Source organism: Tyto alba, unplaced genomic scaffold (genome assembly GCF_018691265.1).
Source record: "Tyto alba isolate M040663 unplaced genomic scaffold, T.alba_DEE_v4.0 Super-Scaffold_1, whole genome shotgun sequence".
NCBI classification, from domain to species: domain Eukaryota; kingdom Metazoa; phylum Chordata; class Aves; order Strigiformes; family Tytonidae; genus Tyto; species Tyto alba.
The window spans coordinates 9,425,214-9,441,048 of NW_024881261.1; positions in this window are offsets into that span (position 1 = coordinate 9,425,214).

Below are 15,835 nucleotides of genomic sequence, written 5' to 3' on the forward strand. Positions count from 1 at the left end.
CAAAGTCTCCCACTCCTTATTTCCATCTGTCCTCCCATTGAAGGATGAGGGTGAAAACATGCCTGGGGGAAGGCTAGTCACAGAGCTATTACTGGTTTTCCCTGCATCATTTCTGTCCAGAGTGAGGGAGACATCCTGGCCGGTTACAAGCAGGCAGAAGGGGCTGCAAACACTTACAAACCACCGAGCTGAATAAACTTGCTTTGATCATCACAGTAATTCTGCATCAAAGATGCTGTGTGGCAAATCACTGCATCGCACAAATCACTGCGCTGGAGCCATTCCTGGGTGAATGTGCTTCTCTTCAAACCCTGCAAAAGGATTCTTTATTTCACAATAAAAGGTGAGAGATTGAAGCAAAGTGTTGGAGGAATGAGCAAGCTGCAGGGTCTTCTCATTTCCACTGGGACCAGCCTCATACAGCCAGTCCAGGCTCAGGGACCAAAGAGGATACTTAAAGCCACTTTTCTACTTTCTGGTTTTGATTGCTGTGTGCTTCTTGCCCGCAGATCCAGGCCTTTGCTGTTCTGTTTACCCTTCCCAGAAGTGCACTTAGCGATAAATGGAAGATTCAAATTCAGGCATTCACTCTGGAGAAAAAGTAGGTTACAATAAATAATGGTCACAGGTTAAGTCATCCAGGTATTGTGTGTGCTCTTAATGGATATCAGAGGAAAAATATGCCATAATGCTTGCAAATAACATTTTTTTCCCCCCCATCAACGTCCATTTTAAATTATATCTCACAAGAGATTTCAGCTACTTTCTTTGCTTTCAAACGCAGCTTCCCTCTGAGTCTCTGACTGAAGTAGAGAGCTGAATGCAAACTGCAGAGAAATCTGTTAGAAGATGCCTGAAGGTATACGTGGCACAAAGACACAGGAACTTTATCTTCTTTTCTGGATGCTCTGAACTGATTGTGGGGATTAATGATTTATCTTTCTTTAAAGAACTCCTTGGAGCTACATAGTCTCAAATCAGATAAATTATATACCATTCTCTGACCAGGCACCTGCCAATTTAGGTTTAGCCTTTAATCTGGGCACCTCTTGTTTTACAAAGATTAGACTTAAAGAAAAGTTTCTTGAGAGGTATCATCAGTGTTCATCAGTCTTCCAAAACCTGTATGATATTTCTTCTGAGAACCCTGACAGCCTGGTTTTTCTTCTGAGAAGAAAGGAGAAATAGCAGAAATTTACCTTTCTGCTGAGAACAATCCAAATGCCACACCTCTGTCCTGGGTAAATCCTTTGAACAGTGTGTAGGGCTTGAGCTAGCTTCTGGCACAAGGACAAAGGTTGTCTTGGAGAGGATTGCAGGCATATTTCATCTTGCCCTCAGAACAAGTGTAGGTTACCAGCAGGCACGGAGAAAGCAAGCAGCTCCCTCATTGAACTAACATCTGTTCAAGTTTGCTGCAAACTCACATATCTGCAAAAAGGGCATAAGGGATTGCTCAGAAGAAGAAATACAAAACATTGGTCCATAGACAAGTCTTTGAGAGGTCAATATGGATGTTTCTGGAAATGCACCAGAGACGATGTCGTTCAGTGACATTAAATCTGATTATTGACTCGTAACAAAGTCAGTGGGAGTCATCTTGTTGAAAGCATGTTTGGACTGGATACTTGTCTGATTCATGTCCTTATTTATACAAATCCAAACTGGGATTTGTTATTTGGGGTAAAAAGAAATGAAACAATTCATTCACATATACAACAAAAAGGAATTCACACGCAGTCAGAAGTCTGCCAAATGCAAGGCAGCTCCAGAGAAAAATGGCATTGTAAACCACTTCATAGCTTAAAAGAAAATAAGCTAGGCATGCAACAAGGTAGGAACCATCTGCTTGGCTTCAGTGGGAATTTCCCCAGAGTAATCATTGCAGGGGTGGATAGATCATGAAACAGAGGATTTTTTTTCCTCCTCTTGTAATTAAATTTACTGGGTTTCTGCAGAACAGTTCCTGGCACAAAGTAAGACATGTATGTGAAATACCTTGTCATTGTAAGGCTACATAATTATTGTGATAAACAAGCCTATTCAGTTTAGTAGAGTCTGACAGTTTATGTGATTGACAGACCTTCATTTGATACAGATCATAAGTCCATTTTTCGTAGTCATGTCAAATTTCCCATTCAGATACTGCTCCATGCACCAAAATGCCTTGCCCTTCCCGCAGCATCCAAGATAAATATCTGTTTGATGTAGTACCAGATTTCTCTAGGAATCTAAAATTTGAAGGGGTTACCATATTTGCTTCATTCTTCTTCATGACATTCAGACTGAGCAAGTGGCCTTTTCACAGGTCTTCTGTAAAGCTGGGAGCAGAGAACATGAATCAAGAAGGCAGAGGTCTGTATGACCTTGTAATAAATTACTATTGTCCTTTGACTCAATGCGTTTGGACCTGCACCATAAATTCTTGATCAGGATGTAAATTCAGACCTATTCCTAGTCTGCTTCTGCTGTGGTATCTGGAATTAATATTGCAGGTAATGATTCAGTTCTAATGCAATTGGAGTTAAATATTGCTGTCAATCTAAGTACATTTAATTAAGCAGTATTTACAGAGCAATTAGATGTTCTGAGAACTACAATATAGGGACCTGGAATTATTCAAGTCTTCTTTTTCTTTCTTATTTCAACACTTTCTTTTTCATTTCAGCTTCTTTTGCAGTGGTAATTTAACACTGTGTCACATCCTCACAGATGACCTTTAGAGGACATGAGGCTGAGACCACTGTGTTGGTTCTGTGCTTTTTCCCTTACAGTTTCAAATAATACCTATTAGATTTATTTTCTATGTGAAATGAAACCAACCTTGAGAGTTACACAGTGTCAGAAGGAACATTTTGTTGCAACTTTTTGAATATGAGAAGCTTTATATTTCCAGTTCCCATGCTAAGTGGAAAAGGTCAAAAGAAGAAACAATTGCCCAGTATTGTTTGTACTATTAATTAAAAATTAATAAATCCCATGTAAAAACAGAGATTAATAACTTATCTCCAAGCAGTGGACCTGACAAGGAAAATCCATATTCTGGCTATATTTTCTCAAGATACATCAAGAAACTTAACTTTTTCTCAAGATACATAAAGAAACTTAACTAACTCCCACAAAGGATTTTAAAATTGTGTTGATTATGTATCTTGAATGTAAATATAGTCAGGTGAGTTTACACAGACAGACAGACAGAGGAAAAAAAATAGGAATAACAGAAGAAAGATTTTTAGAATAGGCTTTTATCGTATATTTTGCAATGTTTGACTTTCTAATGTCCTCTTTAGCAGTATCATTCTGCATAATCAGGACCAGAAGGAAAAATTATCAGTGAGCAAGGCAATGTAATCAGCAGTTTCCTCCACACAGTGGTTAAAGAAACCGTATAACCCGAGACAGGGTTTAGTAGTGTTCAATATCAGACCCAGTTTGGAGACACTGGTCAATCAATGAAACCAAGCTCTTTAAGGGAAGGGCAATAGCTTATTTAATTGATTGTGTATAGACTCAAATTTTCATCATACCTTCTGCTGGACAGCTGGATGTTTCCTGATCTCTAAAGTCTTACACTAAATATTCTGCTAAGTGTTTCTAAAATGCCCCACGCTCCACCAGCAAAGTCTCTGAACCTCGAGACTCTGACAGCATGTTTCCTTCCAGGAACACAGTGAGGATTTTTTCCCCTGTGGCTGCAGAGCTGTGATGCACCAAGGCTGGCTGAGTTCTCTAGGGCACAGGAGGAGCCCATGAATCCTCAGACAGACCCAGATCTTGAGATTTTTCTCCATTTCCTTTTCTCCAGGCAACCTGATTGTTGCACATTTAGAAAACATAAATGTTAGATGAATTTGAATTGCGAACAACCTTCTTATTTGCAGGGCAGTTCCACTGCTTGAATCCCTCTGTAGAAAGAGTTCCCAAGCTGGCACGTACCCTAACTCACACTGCCTGAGTGGTTTAAAGATACTTCTGTGTACATAATTTCTGGACCCAGTGTGACTTTCAGGGAGTGCACAGCTACATAGTACAGCCCACAGTCTACAGTAATTTCACAAGTTCTTTATCAGTCTTTACAAACGTGATATTTTGCACTAACAGGCTGCTTAGGAGGACTCAAATGCCAGCTCCCATTAAAATTAAGCACAGCAAAGATGTTCCCATCTTCTCAGCAAAGCTGAAAGCTCAGGCTGTTGCAGTCTATGCCAGATGTATTTAGGACAGTAGCTGGCCTGGGAACTGGGGTAAGTGAGGAGCAGATGCATCATCCCCTTCTGCTGCCTCTGCTCTGGGGACAGATAAGCTGGGGCCCTGTGGGGAGAGCAACCTCTTGATCCAGTGCAGCAGAAATCCACAGGGTACACTGAATCTGTGTTTTGGATCATTAGGTGAGAGTGTTACAGATTTTTTTTCTATAATGCGCATTTTGAGATAAATGCCAGTTGCAGTGAAGCGTCTTCTATGAAATAGTTGGTTAGAAAAGGGTCAAACTGCTGATGTGCCAATTACCATTATAAACCACCGCTGGTGAGTATCCACGCAGCCATGTGGAACGTGGCTCACACAAACCAGTTCAATTACGATAAAACAGTCAGATACCCATCGGGCTGGATTTAATGGCTGCAAAACTGCCTGGCAATGAACAGGGTTTGTAGCCTTTGACTGATGAAGGACTGGCTAGGTAAGCTTTAATTAGCCAGCGACAAGGCAGAATTATAAGAACTGTTTTACTGGTGCAAAATAAATACTTGCTCTCCTGCTTCCCTCGTCCCTGGAATTTATTACGCACTTGGATGTGTCCATGCCTGAGAGCCAGGGAAGCAGACGCTGGGGGAGTGAGGAAGAGGCTTTTGCAACCTGACCCCTCAGGAGCAATAGCTGCAGCTAAGCCTTTTATGCTGACACATTTTTCTGAAATATTTATGCCTGATCATCAGTTGTTGTTTACCTCATGGTCTCCTCTCCTTGCTCACCCTGAGCTGCCTTATCAGATAGCCTCCACTATTTAGGAAGCATAGAAAAAAATTTAGGAGTCTGAAATGAGAGAAAAACCTTTTTGGCATGCTTTGAAGCTTCCACTAAGAGAACTGTGGAGAATTAATTGGGCGGGCAGAAAGGGCTGGGACTGGAGACTGGCAGGTGCCCTAGCAATGTCATGCAAACGTGTGAAAGACAGAGTTCCCCTTGCCTCGGCAGGCCTGACCGCTGTTGATTTTAGGTGGGAACTGCTTTTCAGGACCAGCTATTAATCGCCGAGTGGTCAGGTCGGTTGTTTCACACAATCCATGCTGGATGCTTTTCCCTTGCCTGCTTGCAGAAAGGGCAGCCGTAGCCTCAGTAGCAGCTACAGCAGCCGCCCGCAGCGGGGACAAAGGGAAAAGCCTCAGAGCAGGCAACAGAAAGTAGGTTAGCCTGAAAGATGTGAGTGGAAACAGTGCTCTTACAGACATCTTTCTTACAGACCTGTGTATATTCACTTTTTAGTGGCTCCGAAGCAGATGACATTCCTTTGCATCATTTTCACTGAGGAGGGAGCTGAACTCCCTCCCTTCATGGTCTCCCCTCTGACCTGTCTAATTACTGTAGGAGAAGGGGAGCCCAAAGAAAGTCAATATGGAGAAAAACCCTGTTGGAACCTGATATTGGTCAAGCTGCTAGTGGAAAGGTTCAGCTTCCCCGAGGTCATAGATTTAGCTGAGAACAGCAAATTTGCCCTTTTTAACAATTTTGCAAGACAAGGTGCTTTTGCTGTGGGATTTTTGGTTTGCTTTGGTCAGCTGTGTTTTTTTTACTATGTCTAGATCCAGGCTTCCTGAAGATAACCATGGTTTTGCCGGTGATTTTAGTGTATTAGGAATTCGGTCTTGAAATATCCTGAGTTCACAGGCCATTTAAACTATAGTACATCTGCTCTAAACCCAGATAGCCAGGGGGCTGAAGGTGCATTTCCCTACTGCAAAAAGATCTGCTGAAAAGCATGAAATAGATCTTGATTTAAGGGAGAGCTATCATAGCTGATTGTGTGTCATACCTTAGATGGGGAATGGAAGGAGAAGAGTGATTAAGCATAGTTTATTGACTTTATTCCCTCCTTAACTAACAGAAAAACTTCTGAAAATGTGCACAGTAGCCATTTTATGAAATATGAAAGCAAGCACTAAATTACAATCCTCAAATCACCAATTCAGAGTCCTCAGAATTTTTTTTTTTTTTTTTCCAATTTCTTCCACTATAATTTCTGGACTGGAGCTATAGCCATTAATAGCAGCTACATCATTACACTGCCGTGACACTACAGCAGCACCCTCATCCATTTCAGTCATTGATCCACTAATGTGCACTGGATGAAAAAAGAAAAGGTCCAGCTCATTCATCCCCCACCTCCTTTCTCCTCCTCTTACCAGGTGGCAACCACTCATCCTTTGCTTTAAATCCTTATCAGATTTCAGATGCTCAGTCTAATTGTCACAGTACAAGGACTGACCCCAGACTGAAAAACTAAAATTAAAGTAACAGGGCCATAGAAGTGGGTGAAGTGCTACAGAAGTGAATGGATCTGCAGCTGCTTGCCTGGGCCCACAGTCTGCTAACAGCACTGGAAACAACAAATTGGAGCTGGAGCCATAAAGCGTGCTTGTCAGTATTGGATTCTTCCTGGAATATGAAGCCAAACCAAGAGAAGAGTGGGAGAAAGGCTAAAGAAATTAGGCAATAAGATCAAAGGTATAGCAACTACTGCTGGAGAAATGGTACCTTAAGCAGCATCAACTGCACAAGTAATGCTGTAATTCCGGCTGCATATGGAACGAAGAAGCATGCTTCCTATGGACATCATGGGTAATCCATATTGCAACTCTGTGTTTAGGTGATTTTCTGAGTTACAGAGATACTGAGCTGAGAGATACATTGCTTAGTCTTGTAGTTTGTTGGGGTTTTCTCATCCAGCAGCACGGTTATTATTTTTTTAAATCTATCCAACTAACCTATAGGCACATTCTTGCTTTCCCTTTTCACTTTTTGCTTGGTACATCTGGTTTTTTGCTCTGCCTTTTCTTATCTTTATATTGCTCATTTTGGGGATCAAAGGATAAAGGAAATAAAAACCCTGTTAGTTTTCAAAGGTCCACACAGCAGTAGATAATTGGTTTCCAATCAAGCCCAGACTGTCTTTGATCTCCAAAGCCCTTGCAAAGAACATTTTGCTAAGACAGAAGCATATATGTTCAGTAGCACTATCAGGAGATCTGATTTTGAAAGTCTGCAATTACCTGTGCAGTGGCACTTATAAAGATCAGAGGGACTAGTAACAATGCTGTGTTTTTATGCCATCTTCCATTAAACTTGCATTAATAAGATGAAACTACACCCTTCTGAAGAAATACATTTAGTAATATTTCTCTTATGCTACAGTAACAGAGGTGATGGGTTGTGCAACAGGGTCAGGGACAGAAACCAGCTTCTTCCAGCTCCCCAAACCACAGTTCAGCCACAGGAACATCTTTCCTGGCCAGAGATTGCTGCCTTTTCCCATTCTTCTTCACAAAGCCAAATAGAAATTTTCAGCCTATTCCCACCCTGGTTCATTTTTCCACCGCTATGCATCAGTTTATAAACCTTGGCTGTGCTAGCTGAACTTTTTGGGCTGTGTTGCAATGATCAGTTCTTGTTTATCTTGTCTTTCAACAAGAACAAAACATGATGCCCAGCAGCTAAGGATACAAACTTTTTTAAACCAGCTTTGACATAATGTGAAACTATACCCTTGTTCATCTTTGCAAGCAGTTAATCTATTCTGTCACTTTGAACCTTAATGCCCTTCACTTTACCTTCCCTTACTCACTAAATGTCCTTCTCTTGTCTCTCCACCCACACTTAAACTCATGGAAACATATGGGTGGGTGTCAGTCTCTTGTCCCAAGTAGCAATCGACAGGATGAGAGGAAAGGGACACAAATTGCTCCAGGGGCAGTATAGATTGGACACTAGGGAAAATTTCTTCACTGAAAGGGTTGTCAGGCACTGGAACAGGCTGCCCAGGGGAGTGGCTGAGTCACTATCCCTGGAGGTATTTGAAAGATGTGGCACTTAAGGACAGGTTTAGTGGTGGTCTTGGCAATGTTAGGTTAACAGTTGGACTCAATGATCTTAAAGGTGTTCTCCAACCTGAATGGTTCAATGATTCTGTATGAAAAAGCAAAGTGTTTTCATGCAAGAATAACATGAGATATTCAAGGTGAAATGACTAATCTTGGGTTTGTACAAATCTTTCTCTCCCTTTTCTTTCTTTCTCTTTTTATTTTTCTTTTCCTTTTCTTTTTCCGTTCGTATTCTTCATTCCAGGGCTGGTCAGAAACAACAGTTTGTGGGGGTTTTTTAATGTATCGTGGCAGAATTATTTTGTGCAATCTGGAGAGTCAGAGCGTATGAGACACATAGGTATACCAAAATCTGTAACCGACTCTGCTTCTTTAAATAAACAGTAAACATTCATTTAGCTTAAAATAGGGCTCCTGTCAAGCTCCTACCCTAAAGCAACTACCAATTGCACTGTCAAAATCACTCTCTGTGGTTCTGAATAGGTTTCTTAATGAAAGAGCAACATTAGCTCTTTAGAACATTTTGTCCCTGAAGGATGCAGCAGCAACAGCCACTGAATGATTTCTGGCTCAGACATGCTTATAAATGGTAGGAAACATAATGGTTTAAAACATGAGAATCAGCTCCCTGGAAATGCTTCGTAACAGTGGCTCAGGGAACCAAGAGACAAATGGATACTAAGAATGGTACACACTGATGAGCTCTTTGTTTCCCACATGCATACTGATCCCCTGAAGAACAATTACAGTGTGGGTATGCTGTCACTGAAACAATGCAATAACCAGGGAATTAAATTATTTGGGACCCAATCCAGAGAAAAATATGTTCTGGTAAAATGAAATTTTAATGTCTGCTGGTTGCTGGATTAAATAATGATAAGGATCCAAATGAAATTCTGTGTTTCTATTTTTGCAGTCTGGTCGTACCGACTGTCATAGTAGTAATTTTTTATTCTGGTTAAACCTGGAGGCAGTAGCAGAGTAGAGCTGGACTTGAGTAGAGATGTCTAGATTCAAACCAAAGAAAAAGAGCTTTTGTTATACAATTCTTGGTTGGAGGCAGGACTCAGGTGTTGTTTCTTTAATGGGGACGATGTGGCTGTACTCTGCTGAGGTCCCCAAATTGGGGCTTCACCACCATTTAAATGTTGAAGAATGATATTAACCAACAGCTTCATGCATATCCCCAGTCTCGGTTCCAGACAGGTTTCAGATCAAGTGTCACTGTTCTTATGCAGGAAAAACCTGCAAGCAGCTTTTCCACAGCATGGAAGGTATCAGGATCAAAACCAACAATAAAATAGATGACATTTTTCATCAGAAGACAGAAGCCTCTGTCCCTGCTTTGTCAGAATCTTCTGACAGCAGGAGAGTGAATTTGTGAAGATGTATTTGTTACTGTTATGCCCCAAAATTTGTTTATAGGCAATGAAGAAGCACACCTTATATATGAAGCCAAGAATCTATTATAAGTATAGTTGAAATCCTTGTGGTCTGTTCCAAGAGCTACTATTAGCCCAGATGTAATTATTACAGAAAGAAGCAGCTTTGTCTAGGCACAAAAAATTTCAATGCTATTAATAAACCGGTTAAAATTGCTCTTGCTATGATCTGCCCCATTTCCTGATGTTCTGGCCCCCTTCCCGTGCTCTGCGGGGTGCCGTGGTCGGTGCTGTCATTCTGGTGGTGACGGGGGGGCTGCTGCAGCAGGTCATCACCATCCAGAGTCCTTTGCCAGGGCTGTGATGTTCACGTTCATGTCAGTAGTTTTGTCTTCCTTACTCCAAGATCCACTTGGGTTCATTGTAACGTTTGCTAACCTGTTTTACACATTTCCTCTTTCTTCACTGTTCTGCAGCTCTGCATCACATCTGAATTTGCTGTGTACAGCAGTTTTTAAATATGCTAAATACTATTTCTTTGTTGTCTTTGTTATTCCTAAACCCAGTTCTGTCCCGCTCCAGGTCTGTGGTTCTTTAACTGACTGTGGGTGAGTTCATTGCTGTGCGATCTCCAGTGTGAAGCCTGTGCCCCATCTCTTCTCGCCCCATGCCAATATTCCTCTGCTCTAATTCTCTCAAGGCCTCAGCCATCGTACCAGCCCCATATTTCTCTATACTGCATTATGTCATTAGAGTGTGGAACTACAACAGTACCATTGCAATGATGAGCAAAAGTAAAGAATTTAGCCGTAGCCACCTGGTCAGAAGAAAAAATATTGTTACAGGTAAATCAAAATAAAAAAAAAAGCATCAGACAGGTCAATAAAAGTTCAGAGAAAGCAAGCCTGATGCACCTCAGCCCTGAGGCCTTGGAAGCTCAGCACAAATCCCGTTGCCTGTTACCAGCAATGGCAATACCCTACAACAGGGTTACACAGCTGCATTATTATGCTATTCTTATGGTTCTCATTTGCTTCCCATTCAAATCAGACACCGCTAATACCCAGCTTCATTGCCCAAGGTAGGGAGCTGCAGGCACAGGGATCAGCCAAACATCAGGAGTCCACTGTTCACCTGCCTTAATGAAAACCAACTCATTAAATACTGCATGCAGGATTGGTACCTCCTTGGCTGTGTTTATAACATTTCATGGAGCCTCTAGAATAAATGGTACTGAATTAATATAAAACTATAAATAGGGTAATCAGGTGGAATCTTCAGCTGCTAAAATAGTTGAGTTATATAATTATACTGACCTTGGCTCGTGCTGGTGCAAGTTTTCTTTATCAAATTTCAGTTTCAACCTGGAAAAGATCTTTACCTGGCATCTGGATCAAGTTGCTCTTCAAGTCCATGCTTTTCCACTGAAGCAACAAACAGTGGGGCCAGTGTCAGAGCAATTTCTTAGAGGCTTCTGATAATTGTTCATATAGCTTCCGAGCATAAAATGTTTCTGTAGAAAACTGAGTCAAGACTAAGAAGTCAAGCCCCTTCCACCGAACAGCATGAAGAGCTGAAAAGATGAATTGCACCTATATAGCTTGTACTTTAAAAAGTTAAATGAAGTCTATATATGTAATTCCTCTGTGACAGCTTCCTCTGTTAATAGACTGTCATCCAGCTGTTGCATGGAGAAAAAAATGTATTTGTCACTCAAAACCACAAACACAACAAAATCGCTCAGATTACTCAGCATCACCTCAGTGTGTGGATAGTAAGCAAACTGATTAAGAATAACTAAACAATTAGCAGAACAAGACACAGTGATCAGGAGTAAAAAGTAATATGGTCCTTGCAATGGCACCAACTGCTGCATATGCTGGCTGAAATTGTTAGCATCACAGTGTTTACAGTTCCCACACCTTTGCTTCTTTCTGAAGGAGAATGAAATAAATCATGATTTACAGAATAAGTATATATACCATAATCCCAAACTAACCATCATAATATACTTCCACTTTCTACCCCAGAATTAAAGGGTAGAAACTTTTCCTGTTGCAGCTTTTCCCTCTTAGACAAAACCAGACAGAACATTCCTTGTCAGCATCTCACCTGAGAGACATGAACTGGAGAGAGCAGATTTGAAGCTGTGACACTGTCCCACTGGTTGAACAGATCACATTTAATCATATTAAGGCATTTATTTTTTCATTACTCTGTTTGGTTGATATTTAGAAACAAAAAGGCAACCCTATTTTAGAAATTTGGCAATTATAATCATATTAGTAGATCAAACTGACATTTGGAATTAATTAGAAAAGGGGAAGAAAAGGGTTTGTGCTCACTCTTATATCTTTTAGAACATAAAAATAAGATTTGATAAATCTAGTTTCCTGTATATTTGCCATCTTGGAAACATCAAGGTTTATTGTGATTTGTTGGTTGATATTAAACCAACTCCTTATTTAATGATCCAAACTGACATCATGGCTCCAGAAAAGCAGACATTTAATATCCATAGCATGAAACTGCTCACACAATTTTGATGCATGATTTACCCAGTATTACTATTACTTTTCCTAAATTTCAGCAAAACCCAGCAGAATTCTAAGCTGTCAATGTAAGGTCTTATTTAACAACAGCAAAGTTGTCCTCCGGTGTATGGTTATGAGAGGGTAATATTTCAGTTATCACTGGCTTAAATGTGCATTTTACATGACCCTGACAAGTTTCTGCCCATGTAAGCAAAGCCAAGAGATGAGGGTGACTGAATTTTGAGCCCAAATTCTTCAGGCTTCAGTTCCTCAGGAATCTGTGTTGGATTATTTGAACAAAGATGCACCATCTAATTTATATCTAACCACAATATATTTTTGAGCGATCAGATATATGAAATACATGAAGTATATGTTTCAAATATATAGGAAAAATGATTCTCCTGTCCTTGGCTTATGCTTTACTTCTGTGGTAACACTGCAAGGTCCCCTCTGAGACCTGCAGCTATTGCACTTCCCTTGGTCCAAGGCACCAGTTGTCCCACACCCGCCCGGGCAGACTTGGGCCCTCTGTCCCCGTGCTGAGCTGGTACCAAATACGGCTGTTGGCGAGCTCAGAAATGTGGCCAGGTCACTACTTGTGCAGTGATGTTCTTTAAATCAATAGGTGTCTCCTTAAATGTCTGTATTTTAAACACAACCAAGCTATGCGGTTTTCTTCAGGCGTCATAGGAAACTCGTGAACCCAATTATTTCTTCTCTGATAATTTTAATTCCTGTTTTCCTTCTGACAAAGTTAAAACATTATCAGAAATGCCAAAATGAGTTCGCAAAGCAAGGAGTGAAGACTTTGCATAATTTCTACTGGCGGCAAAATTCCCACTGATTTCAATGTCTTCGGGGTTTCCTTCTTGATCCCCCTGGCCACGTTTGCTATGTAGATGGGATTTCCCTTGCAGATCCTGCAGCTGGATCTGGATGGACAGAAGCAGCTCGGCTTTTGTCTGTGTTGTCCTTAACACTCCCTGCCCGCTGAGCTGCACAAACTGCTGACTGCAGAACCCCCAAGGTGAAGGACAAGACGAAAAACATTTTCAGGGATTTGAAAGGATGGAATTAACAAGGCAGGAGAACATGAGTCCCCAAAGGCAAGATAAACAATACAAAGATTTGTTCCCTTTACAGGAAGCTGAGAGGAGAATAGTCTGGAAATGCACACAGTGTTGCTGGAGACCTGCTAACAGTAAAAATAAGTCTCTGAAAACCTTAGAAAGTAAAAATTCATGACCCAAATTAAGAAATACGAACTTGACAGGTGCTTCCTGTGGATGCAGAGATGAGGGAAGAAGTGGGTTTCTCAAGTAAAGGATAATGATGATTCAGAGAACAGGTAATTTGTTTCTCTCCAAGGCAGCTCAGCACGGGGGGGATCCTGGCCCCGCTAATCAAGCTGTACCACCCGCTGTGTGTAATGGGTGCCCCTTCTGCAAAGAGGTTATTATGTAAGCGAGTTGCATTTTGGAAGGCTGAAAATTGCTTTTCTCAGATTGCAGCAACTTCCCTCATTGGCGGGAGGTGCTCAGGTGGATCAGTCCATCTCACTGCTTTCTAGCAGAGCAAATACAAGTTATTCAGGAACCGTTAATTAGTTGGGAGTTTGAGGATGTAAATGCATATTTACCTCATCTCCTCACCAACACGGGCTGGTTTCCTCCTGAAGCATTCGATGTTTCGATACTCTGGTCTGGCTTGAGAAGTGTGAAGTTACAGGCTCCTTCCACTTCTGGTCTAGCAGCATTTCTGCTTGGGAAGTTTTCATTGACAATGAATATCAGTTTTCCTCAATGACATTACTTCATTCTTAATTGCGTTCTGATAAATTAGGCTCCATAATTCCTTCAGCCTTGGTGCTTAATGCTTTAAAATCTTTTTATTGGGAAGTAATGTTCCTCTAACCCTAAGCCATAATTTAACTTATGCTAAACTTAGCTACCTCTGTTGTCCTCCTCTCTTAAATCAGTTTTATATCTTTTGCTGTTTTCTGCAGAACTTCCTGTAGTCTTTTTATGTATGTTATTTTGCAGCACAATGACTTACATTTTCGGCTGCTTCATCTCTCCAAATTGGAAACGGGGTATTATACACCTTGGAACATGTAATACAAATGTCTCATTTCTGCTGTCCGCAGTGCAAATTTCTAAAGCAGGTTTATACTTACCACCCAGGGCTCACTGTGGAGGATACCCTCCCTCTTTTCAACAGTTGCTATTTCAGAGAACTGTTCATTTTAGAACATAATGAGGTTCACCTTTTTTTGAAAATTAAGGTGATTAAGAATACACTTTTCTTCATGTACCTGCAGCCTAGCACTATAATGGAGTCCTTGCTTCCATGTGTTTCCTTATTTTTCAGTACATGAAATATTTCACTAGAAGAAGGGGACACCACACACACCCCTACGGAATGATGATGCTGTAGAGCAAGAAAAGCAAAGCCACAAGATATATCTACTTCATCAAAGTTACAAGACAGTGACCAAGCTGTCAGTTCCACAGCACTATTCTAGCAGATTTTATACTACTAGCAGCATCATTGTAATAATCAGCAGGAATTTAAGGAAACATAGTTCAGTATATACCATCCTAGCAAGGGCAATTTAAATAGCCTGGTGAGATACTGCATTCCCAGATGCATCATTTTTTCCGCACAGATCTGACTCCAAAGGCAATGCCAGCAACCAGTCCAAACTTGTGAAATTTAACTTTTCACACTTCTCTTTTGGCATTCCCAAGAAGCTTATGACACCTGAAAACTTTAATCCACCATATGCTTCATTTGATTCCTAAATTGCTCTTCAGTTTTCTTTCTCATCCTTCAAAGGGAACCTCAGCTGATGAGAATGTGCCAGGAACATATGGATTTAGGCCGAAAGGGCTCATACAAGTTGTGACAGATTCACTTCTCTGAGCATTAATCCACTTTAATCCAATTGGATCATGTACCAAACTAGCAAAGTCCTTGAGGCTTTGACAGCACCAGTTCCGTTAATATTTAAAGGTTAACAAATTCAGTAGATCCTGTGCTACTTGTATCTACATTGAGAACTTTGACTGAGAATCGGTAAAATGAGCTAATGAATATGAAGTAGAGGCCACACACTGATAATACTCTTTTCCAATAGGATGTACAACCCCCAAGTCTTGCATCAGAATGCAAGTGCTATGAGATTATCATGCTTCAATAATCCAGTCATTTCAAAGATATCAGAGTAAGAGAAAAATACAAGGATATAAAATGTGCAATTTTGATACGACTTCCTCACTGCTTGAGGAAGCAAAGTGTCCCTAAATCTCTAAATGCCTCATGCAGGCACAGCAAATAAATGATCTGGGGTGGGAGATGACAATCTCTGATACCCAAGAGGATGGGGGAAAGATGCTGAGAGCTATAAAAAAAGCTGTCAAGAGTATCATCTTGCTGTAGCGCTCTTGTTAAAGATGCAAGAGCACTTGCAGCTGTTAAATACTGAAAAGGAGAAACAGCTTAACATCCAAGTGTAGCCCTCAGAGGGGATCTTACAGAGCAATGAGATTTTTAAAAAGCTGATGCAATCTTGAAGGACACCAAAACTAGATGAGGTATTAAGAAAAAATACCCAACAAATACAGTTCTAAAATATATAAAAACATATATAAAACTCTATGTTTAAAAGCCTTCCTCAAAGGCCCTGAAGGAAGAAATGATGCTTACTCACGGATATGACATTTGTACCCAACGGAATAAACTAATGTGACTGATGCACTCTGCACTCAAATGCAACAGAAAACCAAGGTTTTGACCAGCTGCAGTCTTGGAAGGTATC